The sequence below is a fragment of the Oncorhynchus nerka genome, unplaced genomic scaffold (assembly GCF_034236695.1).
Source record: "Oncorhynchus nerka isolate Pitt River unplaced genomic scaffold, Oner_Uvic_2.0 unplaced_scaffold_423, whole genome shotgun sequence".
Classification (NCBI taxonomy): Eukaryota; Metazoa; Chordata; class Actinopteri; order Salmoniformes; family Salmonidae; genus Oncorhynchus; species Oncorhynchus nerka.
Window position 1 is genome coordinate 276,774 of NW_027040490.1, and position 21,533 is coordinate 298,306.

General features: G+C 37.1%; 1 pseudogene; it reads left to right on the forward strand.

Annotated features, from left to right (window-relative positions):
* LOC135571270 (ankyrin-2-like) overlaps positions 1-21,533 on the forward strand; it is a 133,985-nt pseudogene that overhangs the window by 1,120 nt on the left and 111,332 nt on the right.

A 21,533-nucleotide genomic window follows, 5' to 3' on the forward strand; every position in this document is an offset into this window, starting at 1 on the left:
AGTTAGTAGTATAGATATATACAGTTTAGTTATAGTATGTAGTTAGTAGTATAGATATATACAGTTTAGTTATAGTATGTAGTTAGTAGTATAGATATATACAGTTTAGTTATAGTATGTAGTTAGTAGTATAGATATATACAGTTTAGTTATAGTATGTAGTTAGTAGTATAGATATATACAGTTTAGTTATAGTATGTAGTTAGAGGTATAGATATATACAGTTTAGTTATAGTATGTAGTTAGAGGTATAGATATATACAGTTTAGTTATAGTATGTAGTTAGTAGTATATATATATACAGTTTAGTTATAGTATGTAGTTAGTAGTATAGATATATACATTTTAGTTATAGTATGTAGTTAGTAGTATAGATATATACAGTTTAGTTATAGTATGTAGTTCGTAGTATAGATATATACAGTTTAGTTATAGTATGTAGTTAGTTGTATAGATAGATATATACTTTTTAGTTATAGTTATGTCGTTAGTAGTATAGATTTATACAGTTTAGTTATAGTATGTAGTTAGTAGTTTCTCTCTCCATCTCTCTCCCTTTCTTCATCCCTCCCTATCTCTCCCTCCCTCTCTCCATCTCTCTCTATCCCTCCCTCTCTTCATTTCTATCTATCTCTCACTCCCTCTCATCTCTCTCTCCATCTCTCCCTACTCTCTTCCTTTCTTCATCCCTCCCTATCTCTTCCTCCCTCTCTTCATCTCTCTCTATATCTCCCTCTCTCTTCAGACCTCTCTATCTCTCCCTCCCTCTCTTCATCTCTCTCTCTCTCCCTCCCTTTCTTCATCCCTCCCTATCTCTTCCTCCCTCTCTTCATCTCTCTCTATATCTCCCTCTCTCTCTTCAGACCTCTCTATCTCTCCCTCCCTCTCTTCATCTCTCTCTATCTCTCCCTCCCTTTCTTCATCCCTCCCTATCTCTTCCTCCCTCTCTTCATCTCTCTCTATATCTCCCTCTCTCTTCAGACCTCTCTATCTCTCCCTCCCTCTCTTAATCTCTCTCTATCTCTCCCTCCCTTTCTTCATCCCTCCCTATCTCTTCCTCCCTCTCTTCATCTCTCTCTATATCTCCCTCTCTCTCTTCATCTCTCTCTATCTCTCCCTCCCTCTCTTCAGACCTCTCTATCTCTCCCTCCCTCTCTCAGACCTCCCTCCCTCTTCAGACCTCTCTATCTCTCCCTCCCTCCTTCATCTCTCTCATCTCTCCTCCCTCTCTTCAGACCTCTCTATCTCTCCCTCCCTCTCTTCAGACCTCTCTATCTCTCCCTCCCTCTCTTCAGACCTCTCTATCTCTCCCTCCCTCTCTTCATCTCTCTCTCTCTCTATCTCTCCCTCCCTCTCTTCAGACCTCTCTATCTCTCCCTCCCTCTCTTCAGACCTCTCTATCTCTCCCTCCCTCTCTTCAGACCTCTCTATCTCTCCCTCCCTCTCTTCAGACCTCTCTATCACTCTCATACTAGTAAATCAAGTTGATATTCTGGAACAGAACCCTGGTCGTTGTCAAGGTGATGTTCTAGGTCCAAGTCGCAAATTTGTGAGGATGTTTCCTAGTTCCTATATAATGATGTGAGGATGTTCCCTAGTTCCTTATAAATTTGTGAGGATGTTTCCTAGTTCCTTATACATTTGGGAGGATGTTTCCTAGCTCATATATAATGATGTGATGATGTTTCCTAGCTCCTATATAATGGTCTGATGATGTTTCCTAGCTCCTATATAATGATGTGATGATGTTTCCTAGCTCCTATATAATGATGTGATGATGTTTCCTAGTTCCTTATAAATTTGGGAGGATGTTTCCTAGCTCCTATATAATGAGGTGATGATGTTACCTAGCTCCTATATAATGATGTGATGATGTTTCCTAGCTCCTATATAATGAGGTGATGATGTTCCCTAGCTCCTATATAATGATGTGATGATGTTTCCTAGCTCCTATATAATGAGGTGATGATGTTACCTAGCTCCTATATAATGAGGTGATGATGTTTCCTAGCTCCTATATAATGATGTGATGATGTTTCCTAGCTCCTATATAATGATGTGATGATGTTTCCTAGCTCCTATATAATGATGTGATGATGTTTCCTAGCTCCTATATAATGGTCTGATGATGTTTCCTAGCTCCTATATAATGATGTGATGATGTTTCCTAGCTCCTATATAATGAGGTGATGATGTTTCCTAGCTCCTATATAATGGTGTGATGATGTTCCCTAGCTCCTATATAATGGTCTGATGATGTTTCCTAGCTCATATATAATGATGTGATGATGTTTCCTAGCTCCTATATAATGATCTGATGATGTTTCCTAGCTCCTATATAATGAGGTGATGATGTTTCCTAGCTCCTATATAATGGTCTGATGATGTTTCCTAGCTCCTATATAATGAGGTGATGATGTTTCCTAGTTCCTATATAATGATGTGATGATGTTTCCTAGCTCCTATATAATGATGTGATGATGTTTCCTAGCTCCTATATAATGATGTGATGATGTTTCCTAGCTCCTATATAATGGTCTGATGATGTTTCCTAGCTCCTATATAATGATGTGATGATGTTTCCTAGCTCCTATATAATGATGTGATGATGTTTCCTAGCTCCTATATAATGATGTGATGATGTTTCCTAGCTCCTATATAATGAGGTGATGATGTTTCCTAGCTCCTATATATTGAGGTGATGATGTTTCCTAGCTCCTATATAATGATGTGAGGATGTTTCCTAGCTCCTATATATTGAGGTGATGATGTTTCCTAGCTCCTATATAATGATGTGATGATGTTTCCTAGCTCCTATATAATGATGTGATGATGTTTCCTAGATATAATGATGTGATGTGTTTCCTAGCTCCTATATAATGATGTGATGATGTTTCCTAGCTCCTATATAATGATGTGATGATGTTTCCTAGCTCCTATATAATGATGTGATGATGTTTCCTAGCTCCTATATAATGATGTGATGATGTTTCCTAGCTCCTATATAATGATGTGATGATGTTTCCTAGCTCCTATATAATGATGTGATGATGTTTCCTAGCTCCTATATAATGATGTGATGATGTTTCCTAGCTCCTATATAATGATGTGATGATGTTTCCTAGCTCCTATATAATGATGTGATGATGTTTCCTAGCTCCTATATAATGATGTGATGATGTTTCCTAGCTCCTATATAATGATGTGATGATGTTTCCTAGCTCCTATATAATGATGTGATGATGTTTCCTCCTATAATGATGTGATGATGTTTCCTAGCTCCTATATAATGATGTGATGATGTTTCCTAGCTCCTATATAATGATGTGATGATGTTTCCTAGCTCCTATATAATGAGGTGATGATGTTTCCTAGCTCCTATATAATGAGGTGATGATGTTTCCTAGCTCCTATATAATGATGTGATGATGTTTCCTAGCTCCTATATAATGATGTGATGATGTTTCCTAGCTCCTATATAATGATGTGATGATGTTTCCTAGCTCCTATATAATGATGTGATGATGTTTCCTAGCTCCTATATAATGATGTGATGATGTTTCAGTGGTCTGATGATGTTTCCTAGCTCATATATAATGATGTGATGATGTTTCCTAGCTCCTATATAATGATCTGATGATGTTTCCTAGCTCCTATATAATGAGGTGATGATGTTTCCTAGTGATGTGATGATGTTTCCTAGCTCCTATATAATGATGTGATGATGTTTCCTAGCTCCTATATAATGATCAGTATAATGGTGATGATGTTTCCTAGTTCCTATATAATGATGTGATGATGTTTCCTAGCTCCTATATAATGATGTGATGATGTTTCCTAGCTCCTATATAATGAGGTGATGATGTTTCCTAGCTCCTATATAATGAGGTGATGATGTTTCCTAGCTCCTATATAATGATGTGATGATGTTTCCTAGCTCCTATATAATGAGGTGATGATGTTTCCTAGCTCCTATATAATGAGGTGATGATGTTTATCCCAGAGGGGGGTAGGTCAGTGGTAGGTCAGTGGTAGGTCAGTGGTTGGTCAGTGGTAGGTGTCAGTGGTAGGTCAGTGGTAGGTCAGTGGTAGATCAGTGGTAGATCAGTGGTAGGTCAGTGGTAGGTCAATGGTAGGTCAGTGGTAGATCAGTGGTAGATCAGTGGTAGATCAGTGGTAGGTCAGGTAGGTCAGTGGTAGATCAGTGGTAGATCAGTGGTAGGTCAGTGGTAGGTCAGTGGTAGGTCAGTGATTGGTCAGTGGTAGGTCAGTGGTAGGTCAGGGGTAGGTCAGTGGTAGGTCAGTGGTAGGTCAGTGGTAGATCAGTGATTGGTCAGTGGTAGGTCAGGGGTAGATCAGTGGTAGGTCAGTGGTAGATCAGTGGTAGGTCAGTGGTAGGTCAGGGGTAGATCAGTGGTAGGTCAGTGGTAGGTCAGTGGTAGATTAGTGGTAGATCAGTGATTGGTCAGTGGTAGGTCAGTGGTAGGTCAGTGGTAGATCAGTGGTGGTGCACACACACACACACACACACACACACACACACACACACACACACACACACACACACACACACACACACACACACACACACTCAATCAGAGCGCCATTAAATACTGATGTTCCGTATATAATATATATAATACTTACTGTCTATTTTTCTCTCTCTCTCTACCCCCCCCCTCCTCTCTCTCCCCCTCCCCCTCTCTCCCTCTCTCTACCCCCCTCTCCTCTCTCTACCCCCTCCCCCTCTCTCCCTCTCTCTACCCCCTCCCTTTCTCTCCTCTCTCCTCTCTCTCTCCTCTCTCTACCCCCTCCCTCTCTCTCTCTCTCTCTCTCTACCCCACCCCTCTCCTCTCTCCTCTCTCTCTCCCTCTCTCTACCCCCCTCCCTCTCTCTCCTCACTCTACCCCCCCTCTCTCTCTCCAGTCTGACAGTAACACTAGTTTCCTGCGTGCTGCGAGGGCGGGGAAACTGGACAAGGTTCTGGAGTTCCTGAAAGACGGAGTTGACATCAGTACCTGTAACCAGGTAAGAACCGATGGAGGTTGCTGTGGCAACGAACGGCTAGACACACAACCTTTTAGTCAGCAGCAGCAGACCACCCTGCATCCCACTGATGGCTGGCCTCTGAAGCTAAGCAGGGTTGGTCCTGGTCAGTCCCTGGATGGGAGACCAACCTGTATCCCACTGATGGCCTCTGAAGCTAAGCAGGGTTGGTCCTGGTCAGTCCCTGGATGGGACACCACCCTGTATCCCACTGATGGCCTCTGAAGCTAAGTAGGGTTGGTCCTGGTCAGTCCCTGGATGGGAGACCAGATGCTGCTGCTGGAAGTGGTGTTGGAGGGCCAGTAGGAGGCACTCTTTCTTCTGGTCTAAAGACGATGCCCCAGGGCAGTGTTTGGGATGCTGTTGTTTTGTCTTGTCCATTCAGTGTAAAGAGAATTAACCCTTGTCAACAGTAGATAACTATATAGGGAATGGGTGCTAGTCAACAGTATATAACTATATAGGGAATGGGTGCTAGTCAACAGTATATAACTATGGGTGCTAGTCAACAGTATATAACTATGGGTGCTATTCAACAGTATATAACTATATAGGGAATGGGTGCTAGTCAACAGTATATAACTATGGGTGCTAGTCAACATTATATAACTATGGGTGCTAGTCAACAGTATATAACTATGGGTGCTAGTCAACAGTATATAACTATATAGGGAATGGGTGCTAGTCAACATTATATAACTATATAGGGAATGGATGCTAGTCAACAGTATATAACTATATAGGGAATGGGTGCTAGTCAACAGTATATAACTATGGGTGCTAGTCAACAGTATATAACTATATAGGGAATGGGTGCTAGTCAACAGTATATAACTATGGGTGCTAGTCAACAGTATATAACTATATAGGGAATGGGAGCTAGTCAACAGTATATAACTATGGGTGCTAGTCAACAGTATATAACTATATAGGGAATGGGTGCTAGTCAACAGTATATAACTATATAGGGAATGGGTGCTAGTCAACAGTATATAACTATGGGTGCTAGTCAACAGTATATAACTATATAGGGAATGGGAGCTAGTCAACAGTATATAACTATATAGGGAATGGGTGCTAGTCAACAGTATATAACTATATAGGGAATGCTAGTCAACAGTATATAACTATATAGGGAATGGGTGCTAGTCAACAGTATATAACTATCAACAGTATATAACTATGGGTGCTAGTCAACAGTATATAACTATGGGTGCTAGTCAACAGTATATAACTATGGGTGCTAGTCAACATTATATAACTATGGGTGCTAGTCAACAGTATATAACTATGGGTGCTAGTCAACATTATATAACTATGGGTGCTAGTCAACAGTATATAACTATGGGTGCTAGTCAACAGTATATAACTATATAGGGAATGGGTGCTAGTCAACATTATATAACTATATAGGGAATGGATGCTAGTCAACAGTATATAACTATATAGGGAATGGGTGCTAGTCAACAGTATATAACTATGGGTGCTAGTCAACAGTATATAACTATATAGGGAATGGGTGCTAGTCAACAGTATATAACTATGGGTGCTAGTCAACAGTATATAACTATATAGGGAATGGGTGCTAGTCAACAGTATATAACTATATAGGGAATGGGTGCTAGTCAACAGTATATAACTATGGGTGCTAGTCAACAGTATATAACTATATAGGGAATGGGTGCTAGTCAACAGTATATAACTATATAGGGAATGGGTGCTAGTCAACAGTATATAACTATGGGTGCTAGTCAACAGTATATAACTATATAGGAATGGGTGCTAGTCAACAGTATATAACTATATAGGGAATGGGTGCTAGTCAACAGTATATAACTATATAGGGAATGGGTGCTAGTCAACAGTATATAACTATGGGTGCTAGTCAACAGTATATAACTATGGGTGCTAGTCAACAGTATATAACTATATAGGGAATGGGTGCTAGTCAACAGTATATAACTATGGGTGCTAGTCAACAGTATATAACTATGGGTGCTAGTCAACATTATATAACTATATAGGGAATGGGTGCTAGTCAACAGTATATAACTATGGGTGCTAGTCAACACTATATAGGGAATGGGTGCTAGTCAACAGTATATAACTATGGATGCTAGTCAACAGTATATAACTATATAGGAATGGGTGCTAGTCAACAGTATATAACTATATAGGGAATGGATGCTAGTCAACAGTATATAACTATATAGTCAACAGTATATAACTATATAGGGAATGGATGCTAGTCAACAGTATATAACTATATAGGGAATGGGTGCTAGTCAACAGTATATAACTATGGGTGCTAGTCAACAGTATATAACTATATAGGGAATGGGTGCTAGTCAACAGTATATAACTATATAGGGAATGGATGCTAGTCAACAGTATATAACTATATAGGGAATGGGTGCTAGTCAACAGTATATAACTATATAGGGAATGGGTGCTAGTCAACAGTATATAACTATGGGTGCTAGTCAACAGTATATAACTATATAGGGTGCTAGTCAACAGTATATAACTATGGGTGCTAGTCAACAGTATATAACTATATAGGGAATGCTAGTCAACAGTATATAACTATATAGGGAATGGGTGCTAGTCAACAGTATATAACTATATAGGGAATGGGTGCTAGTCAACAGTATATAACTATGGGTGCTAGTCAACAGTATATAACTATATAGGGAATGGGTGCTAGTCAACAGTATATAACTATATAGGGAATGGGTGCTAGTCAACAGTATATAACTATATAGGGTGGGTGCTAGTCAACAGTATATAACTATATAGGGAATGGGTGCTAGTCAACAGTATATAACTATGGGTGCTAGTCAACAGTATATAACTATATAGTGCTAGTCAACAGTATATAACTATATAGGGAATGGGTGCTAGTCAACAGTATATAACTATATAGGGAATGGGTGCTAGTCAACAGTATATAACTATATAGGGAATGGGTGCTAGTCAACAGTATATAACTATAGTCAACAGTATATAACTATATAGGAATGGGTGCTAGTCAACAGTATATAACTATATAGGGTGCTAGTCAACAGTATATAACTATATAGGGAATGGGTGCTAGTCAACAGTATATAACTATATAGGGAATGGTGCTAGTCAACAGTATATAACTATGGGTGCTAGTCAACAGTAGATAACTATATAGGGAATGGGTGCTAGTCAACAGTATATAACTATGGATGCTAGTCAACAGTATATAACTATATAGGGAATGGGAGCTAGTCAACAGTATATAACTATATAGGGAATGGGAGCTAGTCAACAGTATATAACTATATAGGGAATGGGTGCTAGTCAACAGTATATAACTATATAGGGTGCTAGTCAACAGTATATAACTATATAGGGAATGGGTGCTAGTCAACAGTATATAACTATGGGTGCTAGTCAACAGTATATAACTATATAGGGAATGGGTGCTAGTCAACAGTATATAACTATATAGGGAATGGGTGCTAGTCAACAGTATATAACTATAGGGAATGGGTGCTAGTCAACAGTATATAACTATAGGGAATGGGTGCTAGTCAACAGTATATAACTATATAGGGTGCTAGTCAACAGTATATAACTATATAGGGAATGGGTGCTAGTCAACAGTATATAACTATATAGGGAATGGGTGCTAGTCAACAGTATATAACTATATAGGGAATGGGTGCTAGTCAACAGTATATAACTATATAGGGAATGGGTGCTAGTCAACAGTATATAACTATCAACAGTATAAACTGGGTGCTAGTCAACAGTATATAACTATATAGGGAATGGGTGCTAGTCAACAGTATATAACTATATGCTAGGTATATAACTATGGGTGCTAGTCAACAGTATATAACTATATAGGGAATGGGTGCTAGTCAACAGTATATAACTATGGGTGCTAGTCAACAGTATATAACTATATAGGGAATGGATGCTAGTCAACAGTATATAACTATATAGGGAATGGATGCTAGTCAACAGTATATAACTATGGGTGCTAGTCAACAGTATATAACTATATAGGGAATGGGTGCTAGTCAACAGTATATAACTATATAGGGAATGGGTGCTAGTCAACAGTATATAACTATATAGGGAATGGGTGCTAGTCAACAGTATATAACTATATAGGGAATGGGTGCTAGTCAACAGTATATAACTATGGGTGCTAGTCAACAGTATATAACTATATAGGGAATGGGAGCTAGTCAACAGTATATAACTATGGGTGCTAGTCAACAGTATATAACTATATAGGGAATGGGTGCTAGTCAACAGTATATAACTATGGGTGCTAGTCAACAGTATATAACTATATAGGGAATGGGTGCTAGTCAACAGTATATAACTATATAGGGAATGGGTGCTAGTCAACAGTATATAACTATGGGTGCTAGTCAACAGTATATAACTATGGGTGCTAGTCAACAGTATATAACTATATAGGGAATGGGTGCTAGTCAACAGTATATAACTATATAGGGAATGGGTGCTAGTCAACAGTATATAACTATATAGGGAATGGGTGCTAGTCAACAGTATATAACTATATAGGGAATGGGTGCTAGTCAACAGTATATAACTATGGGTGCTAGTCAACAGTATATAACTATATAGGGAATGGGTGCTAGTCAACAGTATATAACTATATAGGGAATGGGTGCTAGTCAACAGTATATAACTATATAGGGAATGGGTGCTAGTCAACAGTATATAACTATGGGTGCTAGTCAACAGTATATAACTATATAGGGAATGGGTGCTAGTCAACAGTATATAACTATATAGGGAATGGGTGCTAGTCAACAGTATATAACTATATAGGGAATGGGTGCTAGTCAACAGTATATAACTATATAGGGAATGGGTGCTAGTCAACAGTATATAACTATATAGGGAATGGGTGCTAGTCAACAGTATATAACTATATAGGGAATGGGTGCTAGTCAACAGTATATAACTATATAACTATATAGGGAATGGGTGCTAGTCAACAGTATATAACTATATAGGGAATGGGTGCTAGTCAACAGTATATAACTATATAGGGAATGGGTGCTAGTCAACAGTATATAACTATATAGGGAATGGGTGCTAGTCAACAGTATATAACTATGGGTGCTAGTCAACAGTATATAACTATATAGGGAATGGGTGCTAGTCAACAGTATATAACTATATAGGGAATGGGTGCTAGTCAACAGTATATAACTATGGGTGCTAGTCAACAGTATATAACTATATAGGGAATGGGTGCTAGTCAACAGTATATAACTATATAGGGAATGGGTGCTAGTCAACAGTATATAACTATATAGGGAATGGGTGCTAGTCAACAGTATATAACTATAGTCAACAGTCAAACAGTATATAACTATATAGGGAATGGGTGCTAGTCAACAGTATATAACTATATGCTAGGTAATAACTATATAGGTGCTAGTCAACAGTATATAACTATATAGGGAATGGGTGCTAGTCAACAGTATATAACTATATAGGGAATGGGTGCTAGTCAACAGTATATAACTATGGGTGCTAGTCAACAGTATATAACTATGGGTGCTAGTCAACAGTATATAACTATATAGGGAATGGGTGCTAGTCAACAGTATATAACTATATAGGGAATGGGTGCTAGTCAACAGTATATAACTATGGGTGCTAGTCAACAGTATATAACTATATAGGGAATGGGTGCTAGTCAACAGTATATAACTATATAGGGAATGGGTGCTAGTCAACAGTATATAACTATATAGGGAATGGGTGCTAGTCAACAGTATATAACTATGGGTGCTAGTCAACAGTATATAACTATATAGGGAATGGGTGCTAGTCAACAGTATATAACTATATAGGGAATGGGTGCTAGTCAACAGTATATAACTATATAGGGAATGGGTGCTAGTCAACAGTATATAACTATATAGGGAATGGGTGCTAGTCAACAGTATATAACTATGGGTGCTAGTCAACAGTATATAACTATATAGGGAATGGTGCTAGTCAACAGTATATAACTATGGGAGCTAGTCAACAGGATATAACTATATAGGGAATGGGTGCTAGTCAACAGTATATAACTATATAGGGAATGGTGCTAGTCAACAGTATATAACTATGGGTGCTAGTCAACAGTAGATAACTATATGCTAGTCAACAGGGGAATGGGTGCTAGTCAACAGTATATAACTATATAGGGAATGGGAGCTAGTCAACAGTATATAACTATATAGGGAATGGGAGCTAGTCAACAGTATATAACTATATAGGGAATGGGTGCTAGTCAACAGTATATAACTATGGGTGCTAGTCAACAGTATATAACTATATAGGGAATGGGTGCTAGTCAACAGTATATAACTATATAGGGAATGGGTGCTAGTCAACAGTATATAACTATATAGGGAATGGGTGCTAGTCAACAGTATATAACTATATAGGGAATGGGTGCTAGTCAACAGTATATAACTATATAGGGAATGGGTGCTAGTCAACAGTATATACCTATATAGGGAATGGGTGCTAGTCAACAGTATATAACTATGGGAATGCTAGTCAACAGTATATAACTATATAGGAATGGGTGCTAGTCAACAGTATATAACTATATAGGGAATGGGTGCTAGTCAACAGTATATAACTATGGGTGCTAGTATATAAACTATATAGGGAATGGGTGCTAGTCAACAGTATATAACTATATAGGGGTGCTAGTCAACAGTATATAACTATATAGGGAATGGGTGCTAGTCAACAGTATATAACTATATAGGGAATGGGTGCTAGTCAACAGTATATAACTATAAACAGTATATAACTATATAGGGAATGGGTGCTAGTCAACAGTATATAACTATATAGGGAATGGGTGCTAGTCAACAGTATATAACTATAACTAATGGGTGCTAGTCAACAGTATATAACTATATAGGGAATGGGTGCTAGTCAACAGTATATAACTATATAGGAATGGGTGCTAGTCAACAGTATATAACTATATGCTAGGTATATAACTATATAGGAATGCTAGTCAACAGTATATAACTATATAGGGAATGGGTGCTAGTCAACAGTATATAACTATATAGGGAATGGGTGCTAGTCAACAGTATATAACTATATAGGGAATGGGTGCTAGTCAACAGTATATAACTATATAGGGAATGGGTGCTAGTCAACAGTATATAACTATGGGTGCTAGTCAACAGTATATAACTATGGGTGCTAGTCAACAGTATATAACTATATAGGGAATGGGTGCTAGTCAACAGTATATAACTATATAGGGGGTGCTAAACAGTATATAACTATGGGTGCTAGTCAACAGTATATAACTATATAGGGAATGGGTGCTAGTCAACAGTATATAACTATATAGGGAGTCAACAGTATATAACTATATAGGGTGCTAAACAGTATATAACTATATAGGGAATGGGTGCTAGTCAACAGTATATAACTATGGGTGCTAGTCAACAGTATATAACTATGGTGCTAGTCAACAGTATATAACTATATAGGGAATGGGTGCTAGTCAACAGTATATAACTATGGGTGCTAGTCAACCGTATATAACTATGGATGCTAGTCAACAGTATATAACTATGGGTGCTAGTCAACAGTATATAACTATATAGGGAATGGGTGCTAGTCAACAGTATATAACTATGGGTGCTAGTCAACAGTATATAACTATATAGGGAATGGGTGCTAGTCAACAGTATATAACTATGGGTGCTAGTCAACAGTATATAACTATATAGGGAATGGGTGCTAGTCAACAGTATATAACTATAGTCAACAGTATATAACTATATAGGAATGGGTGCTAGTCAACAGTATATAACTATATAGGGAATGGGTGCTAGTCAACAGTATATAACTATATAGGGTGGTGCTAGTCAACAGTATATAACTATATAGGGAATGGGTGCTAGTCAACAGTATATAACTATGGGTGCTAGTCAACAGTATATAACTATATAGGGAATGGGTGCTAGTCAACAGTATATAACTATATGCTAGTCAACAGTATATAACTATATAGGGAATGGGTGCTAGTCAACAGTATATAACTATGGGTGCTAGTCAACAGTATATAACTATATAGGGAATGGGTGCTAGTCAACAGTATATAACTATATAGGGAATGGGTGCTAGTCAACAGTATATAACTATATAGGGAATGGGTGCTAGTCAACAGTATATAACTATGGGTGCTAGTCAACAGTATATAACTATGGGTGCTAGTCAACAGTATATAACTATATAGGGAATGGGAGCTAGTCAACAGTATATAACTATGGGTGCTAGTCAACAGTATATAACTATGGGTGCTAGTCAACAGTATATAACTATGGGTGCTAGTCAACAGTATATAACTATGGGTGCTAGTCAACAGTATATAACTATATAGGGAATGGGTGCTAGTCAACAGTATATAACTATATAGGGAATGGGTGCTAGTCAACAGTATATAACTATATAGGGAATGGGTGCTAGTCAACAGTATATAACTATATAGGGAATGGGTGCTAGTCAACAGTATATAACTATAACAGTATATAACTATGGGTGCTAGTCAACAGTATATAACTATATAGGGAATGGGTGCTAGTCAACAGTATATAACTATATAGGGAATGGGTAGTCAACAGTATATAACTATATAGGGAATGGGTGCTAGTCAACAGTATATAACTATATAGGGAATGGGTGCTAGTCAACAGTATATAACTATATAGGGAATGGGTGCTAGTCAACAGTATATAACTATATAGTATATAACTATATAGGAATGGGTGCTAGTCAACAGTATATAACTATATAGGGAATGGGTGCTAGTCAACAGTATATAACTATATAGGGAATGGGTGCTAGTCAACAGTATATAACTATATAGGGAATGGGTGCTAGTCAACAGTATATAACTATATAGGGAATGGGTGCTAGTCAACAGTATATAACTATATAGGGAATGCTAGTCAACAGTATATAACTATATAGGGAATGGGTGCTAGTCAACAGTATATAACTATATAGGGAATGGGTGCTAGTCAACAGTATATAACTATATAGGGATAGGGTGCTAGTCAACAGTATATAACTATATAGGGAATGGGTGCTAGTCAACAGTATATAAACAGTATATAACTATATAGGGAATGGGTGCTAGTCAACAGTATATAACTATATAGGGAATGGGTGCTAGTCAACAGTATATAACTATATAGGGGGTGCTAGTCAACAGTATATAACTATATAGGGAATGGGTGCTAGTCAACAGTATATAACTATATAGGGAATGGGTGCTAGTCAACAGTATATAACTATATAGGGAATGGGTGCTAGTCAACAGTATATAACTATATAGGGAATCAACAGGGGTGCTAGTCAACAGTATATAACTATATAGGGAATGGGTGCTAGTCAACAGTATATAACTATATAACTATATAGGGAATGGGTGCTAGTCAACAGTATATAACTATATAGGGAATGGGTGCTAGTCAACAGTATATAACTATATAGGGAATGGGTGCTAGTCAACAGTATATAACTATATAGGGAATGGGTGCTAGTCAACAGTATATAGGGAATGGGTGCTAGTCAACAGTATATAACTATATAGGGAATGGGTGCTAGTCAACAGTATATAACTATATAGGGGGTGCTAAACAGTATATAACTATGGGTGCTAGTCAACAGTATATAACTATATAGGGAATGGGTGCTAGTCAACAGTATATAACTATATGGGTGCTAGGTATAATGGGTGCTAGTCAACAGTATATAACTATATAGGGAATGGGTGCTAGTCAACAGTATATAACTATATAGGGAATGGGTGCTAGTCAACAGTATATAACAACAGTATATAGGGAATGGGTGCTAGTCAACAGTATATAACTATATAACTATGGGTGCTAGTCAACAGTATATAACTATGGGTGCTAGTCAACAGTATATAACTATATAGGGAATGGGTGCTAGTCAACAGTATATAACTATGGGTGCTAGTCAACAGTATATAACTATATAGGGAATGGGTGCTAGTCAACAGTATATAACTATATAGGGAATGGGTGCTAGTCAACAGTATATAACTATATAGGGAATGGGTGCTAGTCAACAGTATATAACTATCAACAGTATATAACTATATAGGAATGGGTGCTAGTCAACAGTATATAACTATATAGGGAATGGGTGCTAGTCAACAGTATATAACTATATAGGGTGCTAGTCAACAGTATATAACTATATAGGGAATGGGTGCTAGTCAACAGTATATAACTATATAGGGAATGGGTGCTAGTCAACAGTATATAACTATATAGGGAATGGGTGCTAGTCAACAGTATATAACTATATAGGGAATGGGTGCTAGTCAACAGTATATAACTATGGGTGCTAGTCAACAGTATATAACTATATAGGGAATGGGTGCTAGTCAACAGTATATAACTATATAGGAATGGGTGCTAGTCAACAGTATATAACTATATAGGGAATGGGTGCTAGTCAACAGTATATAACTATGGGTGCTAGTCAACAGTATATAACTATATAGGGAATGGGTGCTAGTCAACAGTATATAACTATATAGGGAATGGGTGCTAGTCAACAGTATATAACTATATAGGGAATGGGTGCTAGTCAACAGTATATAACTATATAGGGAATGGGTGCTAGTCAACAGTATATAACTATATAGGGAATGGGTGCTAGTCAACAGTATATAACTATATAGGGAATGGGTGCTAGTCAACAGTATATAACTATATAGGGAATGGGTGCTAGTCAACAGTATATAACTATATAGGGAATGGGTGCTAGTCAACAGTATATAACTATATGGGTGCTAGTCAACAGTATATAACTAGGGAATGGGTGCTAGTCAACAGTATATAACTATATAGGGAATGGGTGCTAGTCAACAGTATATAACTATATAGGGAATGGGTGCTAGTCAACAGTATATAACTATATAGGGAATGGGTGCTAGTCAACAGTATATAACTATGGGTGCTAGTCAACAGTATATAACTATATAGGGAATGGGTGCTAGTCAACAGTATATAACTATATAGGGAATGGGTGCTAGTCAACAGTATATAACTATGGGTGCTAGTCAACAGTATATAACTATATAGGAATGGGTGCTAGTCAACAGTATATAACTATATAGGAATGGGTGCTAGTCAACAGTATATAACTATATAGGGAATGGGTGCTAGTCAACAGTATATAACTATAGTCAACAGTATAAACTGGAATGGGTGCTAGTCAACAGTATATAACTATATAGGGAATGGGTGCTAGTCAACAGTATATAACTATATAGGGAATGGGTGCTAGTCAACAGTATATAACTATATAGGGAATGGGTGCTAGTCAACAGTATATAACTATATAGGGAATGGGTGCTAGTCAACAGTATATAACTATATAGGGAATGGGTGCTAGTCAACAGTATATAACTATATAGGGAATGGGTGCTAGTCAACAGTATATAACTATATAGGGAATGGGTGCTAGTCAACAGTATATAACTATAGGGGGTGCTAGTCAACAGTATATAACTATATAGGGAATGGGTGCTAGTCAACAGTATATAACTATATAGGGAATGGGTGCTAGTCAACAGTATATAACTATATAGGGAATGGGTGCTAGTCAACAGTATATAACTATATAGGGAATGGGTGCTATATATAACTATATAGGGTGCTAGTCAACAGTATATAACTATATAGGGAATGGGTGCTAGTCAACAGTATATAACTATATAGGGAATGGGTGCTAGTCAACAGTATATAACTATGGGTGCTAGTCAACAGTATATAACTATATAGGGAATGGGTGCTAGTCAACAGTATATAACTATATAGGGAATGGGTGCTAGTCAACAGTATATAACTATATAGGGAATGGATGCTAGTCAACAGTATATAACTATATAGGGAATGGGTGCTAGTCAACAGTATATAACTATATAGGGAATGGGTGCTAGTCAACAGTATATAACTATGGGTGCTAGTCAACAGTATATAACTATATAGGGAATGGGTGCTAGTCAACAGTATATAACTATATAGGGAATGGGTGCTAGTCAACAGTATATAACTATATAGGGAATGGGTGCTAGTCAACAGTATATAACTATCAACAGTATATAACTATATAGGGAATGGGTGCTAGTCAACAGTATATAACTATATAGGGAATGGGTGCTAACAGTATATAACTATGGGTGCTAGTCAACAGTATATAACTATATAGGGAATGGGTGCTAGTCAACAGTATATAACTATATAGGGAATGGGTGCTAGTCAACAGTATATAACTATATAGGGAATGGGTGCTAGTCAACAGTATATAACTATATAGGGAATGGGTGCTAGTCAACAGTATATAACTATATAGGGAATGGGTGCTAGTCAACAGTATATAACTATATAAGTCAACAGTATATAACTATATAGGGAATGGGTGCTAGTCAACAGTATATAACTATATAGGGAATGGGTGCTAGTCAACAGTATATAACTATATAGGGAATGGGTGCTAGTCAACAGTATATAACTATATAGGGAATGGGTGCTAGTCAACAGTATATAACTATATAGGGAATGGGTGCTAGTCAACAGTATATAACTATATAGGGAATGGGTGCTAGTCAACAGTATATAACTATATAGGGAATGGGTGCTAGTCAACAGTATATAACTATATAGGGAATGGGTGCTAGTCAACAGTATATAACTATATAGGGAATGGGTGCTAGTCAACAGTATATAACTATATAGGGAATGGGTGCTAGTCAACAGTATATAACTATATAGGGAATGGGTGCTAGTCAACAGTATATAACTATATAGGTCAATGGGAATGCTAGTCAACAGTATATAACTATATAGGGAATGGGTGCTAGTCAACAGTATATAACTATATAGGGAATGGGTGCTAGTCAACAGTATATAACTATGGGTGCTAGTCAACAGTATATAACTATATAGGGAATGGGTGCTAGTCAACAGTATATAACTATATAGGGAATGGGTGCTAGTCAACAGTATATAACTATATAGGGAATGGGTGCTAGTCAACAGTATATAACTATATAGGGAATGGGTGCTAGTCAACAGTATATAACTATATAGGGAATGGGTGCTAGTCAACAGTATATAACTATGGGTGCTAGTCAACAGTATATAACTATATAGGGAATGGGTGCTAGTCAACAGTATATAACTATATAGGGAATGGGTGCTAGTCAACAGTATATAACTATATAGGTATAATGGGTGCTAGTCAACAGTATATAACTATATAGGGAATGGGTGCTAGTCAACAGTATATAACTATATAGGGAATGGGTGCTAGTCAACAGTATATAACTATATAGGGTGCTAGTCAACAGTATATAACAAGTCAGTATATAACTATATAGGGAATGGGTGCTAGTCAACAGTATATAACTATATAGGGAATGGGTGCTAGTCAACAGTATATAACTATATAGGGAATGGGTGCTAGTCAACAGTATATAACTATATAGGGAATGGGTGCTAGTCAACAGTATATAACTATATAGGGAATGGGTGCTAGTCAACAGTATATAACTATATAGGGAATGGGTGCTAGTCAACAGTATATAACTATATAGGGAATGGGTGCTAGTCAACAGTATATAACTATATAGGGAATGGGTGCTAGTCAACAGTATATAACTATATAGGGAATGGGTGCTAGTCAACAGTATATAACTATATAGGGAATGGGTGCTAGTCAACAGTATATAACTATATAGGGAATGGGTGCTAGTCAACAGTATATAACTATAGTCAACAGTATATAACTATATAGGAATGGGTGCTAGTCAACAGTATATAACTATATAGGGAATGGGTGCTAGTCAACAGTATATAACTATGGGTGCTAGTCAACAGTATATAACTATATAGGGAATGGGTGCTAGTCAACAGTATATAACTATATAGGGAATGGGTGCTAGTCAACAGTATATAACTATATAGGGAATGGGCTAGTCAACAGTATATAACTATGGGTGCTAGTCAACAGTATATAACTATATAGGGAATGGGTGCTAGTCAACAGTATATAACTATATAGGGAATGGGTGCTAGTCAACAGTATATAACTATATAGGAATGGGTGCTAGTCAACAGTATATAACTATAGTCAAAGTATATAACTATGGGTGCTAGTCAACAGTATATAACTATATAGGGAATGGGAGCTAGTCAACAGTATATAACTATGGGTGCTAGTCAACAGTATATAACTATGGGTGCTAGTCAACAGTATATAACTATATAGGGAATGGGTGCTAGTCAACAGTATATAACTATATAGGGAATGGGTGCTAGTCAACAGTATATAACTATATAGGGTGGGTGCTAGTCAACAGTAGTATATAACTATATAGGGAATGGGTGCTAGTCAACAGTATATAACTATATAGGGAATGGGTGCTAGTCAACAGTATATAACTATATAGGGAATGGGTGCTAGTCAACAGTATATAACTATATAGGGAATGGGTGCTAGTCAACAGTATATAACTATATAGGGAATGGGTGCTAGTCAACAGTATATAACTATATAGGGAATGGGTGCTAGTCAACAGTATATAACTATATAGGGAATGGGTGCTAGTCAACAGTATATAACTATGGGTGCTAGTCAACAGTATATAACTATATAGGGAATGGGTGCTAGTCAACAGTATATAACTATATAGGGAATGGGTGCTAGTCAACAGTATATAACTATGGGTGCTAGTCAACAGTATATAACTATATAGGGAATGGGTGCTAGTCAACAGTATATAACTATATAGGGAATGGGTGCTAGTCAACAGTATATAACTATATAGGGAATGGGTGCTAGTCAACAGTATATAACTATATAGGGAATGGGTGCTAGTCAACAGTATATAACTATATAGGGAATGGGTGCTAGTCAACAGTATATAACTATATAGGGAATGGGTGCTAGTCAACAGTATATAACTATATAGGGTGCTAGTCAACAGTATATAACTATATAGGGTGCTAGTCAACAGTATATAACTATATAGGGAATGGGTGCTAGTCAACAGTATATAACTATATAGGGAATGGGTGCTAGTCAACAGTATATAACTATGGGTGCTAGTCAACAGTATATAACTATGGGTGCTAGTCAACAGTATATAACTATGGGTGCTAGTCAACAGTATATAACTATATAGGGAATGGGTGCTAGTCAACAGTATATAACTATATAGGGAATGGGTGCTAGTCAACAGTATATAACTATATAGGGAATGGGTGCTAGTCAACAGTATATAACTATATAGGGGGTGCTAGTCAACAGTATATAACTATATAGGGAATGGGTGCTAGTCAACAGTATATAACTATATAGGGAATGGGTGCTAGTCAACAGTATATAACTATATAGGGAATGGGTGCTAGTCAACAGTATATAACTATGGGTGCTAGTCAACAGTATATAACTATATAGGAATGGGTGCTAGTCAACAGTATATAACTATATAGGGAATGGGTGCTAGTCAACAGTATATAACTATGGGTGCTAGTCAACAGTATATAACTATATAGGGAATGGGTGCTAGTCAACAGTATATAACTATATAGGGAGTCAACAGTATATAACTATATAGGGAATGGGTGCTAGTCAACAGTATATAACTATATAGGGAATGGGTGCTAGTCAACAGTATATAACTATATAACTAGTCAACAGTATATAACTATATAGGGAATGGGTGCTAGTCAACAGTATATAACTATATAGGGAATGGGTGCTAGTCAACAGTATATAACTATATAGGGAATGGGTGCTAGTCAACAGTATATAACTATATAGTCAACAGTATATAACTATGGGGGTGCTAGTCAACAGTATATAACTATATAGGGAATGGGTGCTAGTCAACAGTATATAACTATGGGTGCTAGTCAACAGTATATAACTATGGGTGCTAGTCAACAGTATATAACTATATAGGGAATGGGTGCTAGTCAACAGTATATAACTATATAGGGAATGGGTGCTAGTCAACAGTATATAACTATATAGGGAATGGGTGCTAGTCAACAGTATATAACTATAGGGAATGGGTGCTAGTCAACAGTATATAACTATATAGGGAATGGGTGCTAGTCAACAGTATATAACTATATAGGGAATGGGTGCTAGTCAACAGTATATAACTATATAGGGAATGGGTGCTAGTCAACAGTATATAACTATATAGGGAATGGGTGCTAGTCAACAGTATATAACTATATGCTAGTCAACAGTATATAACTATATAGGTGCTAGTCAACAGTATATAACTATATAGGAATGGGTGCTAGTCAACAGTATATAACTATATAGGGAATGGGTGCTAGTCAACAGTATATAACTATATAGGGAAT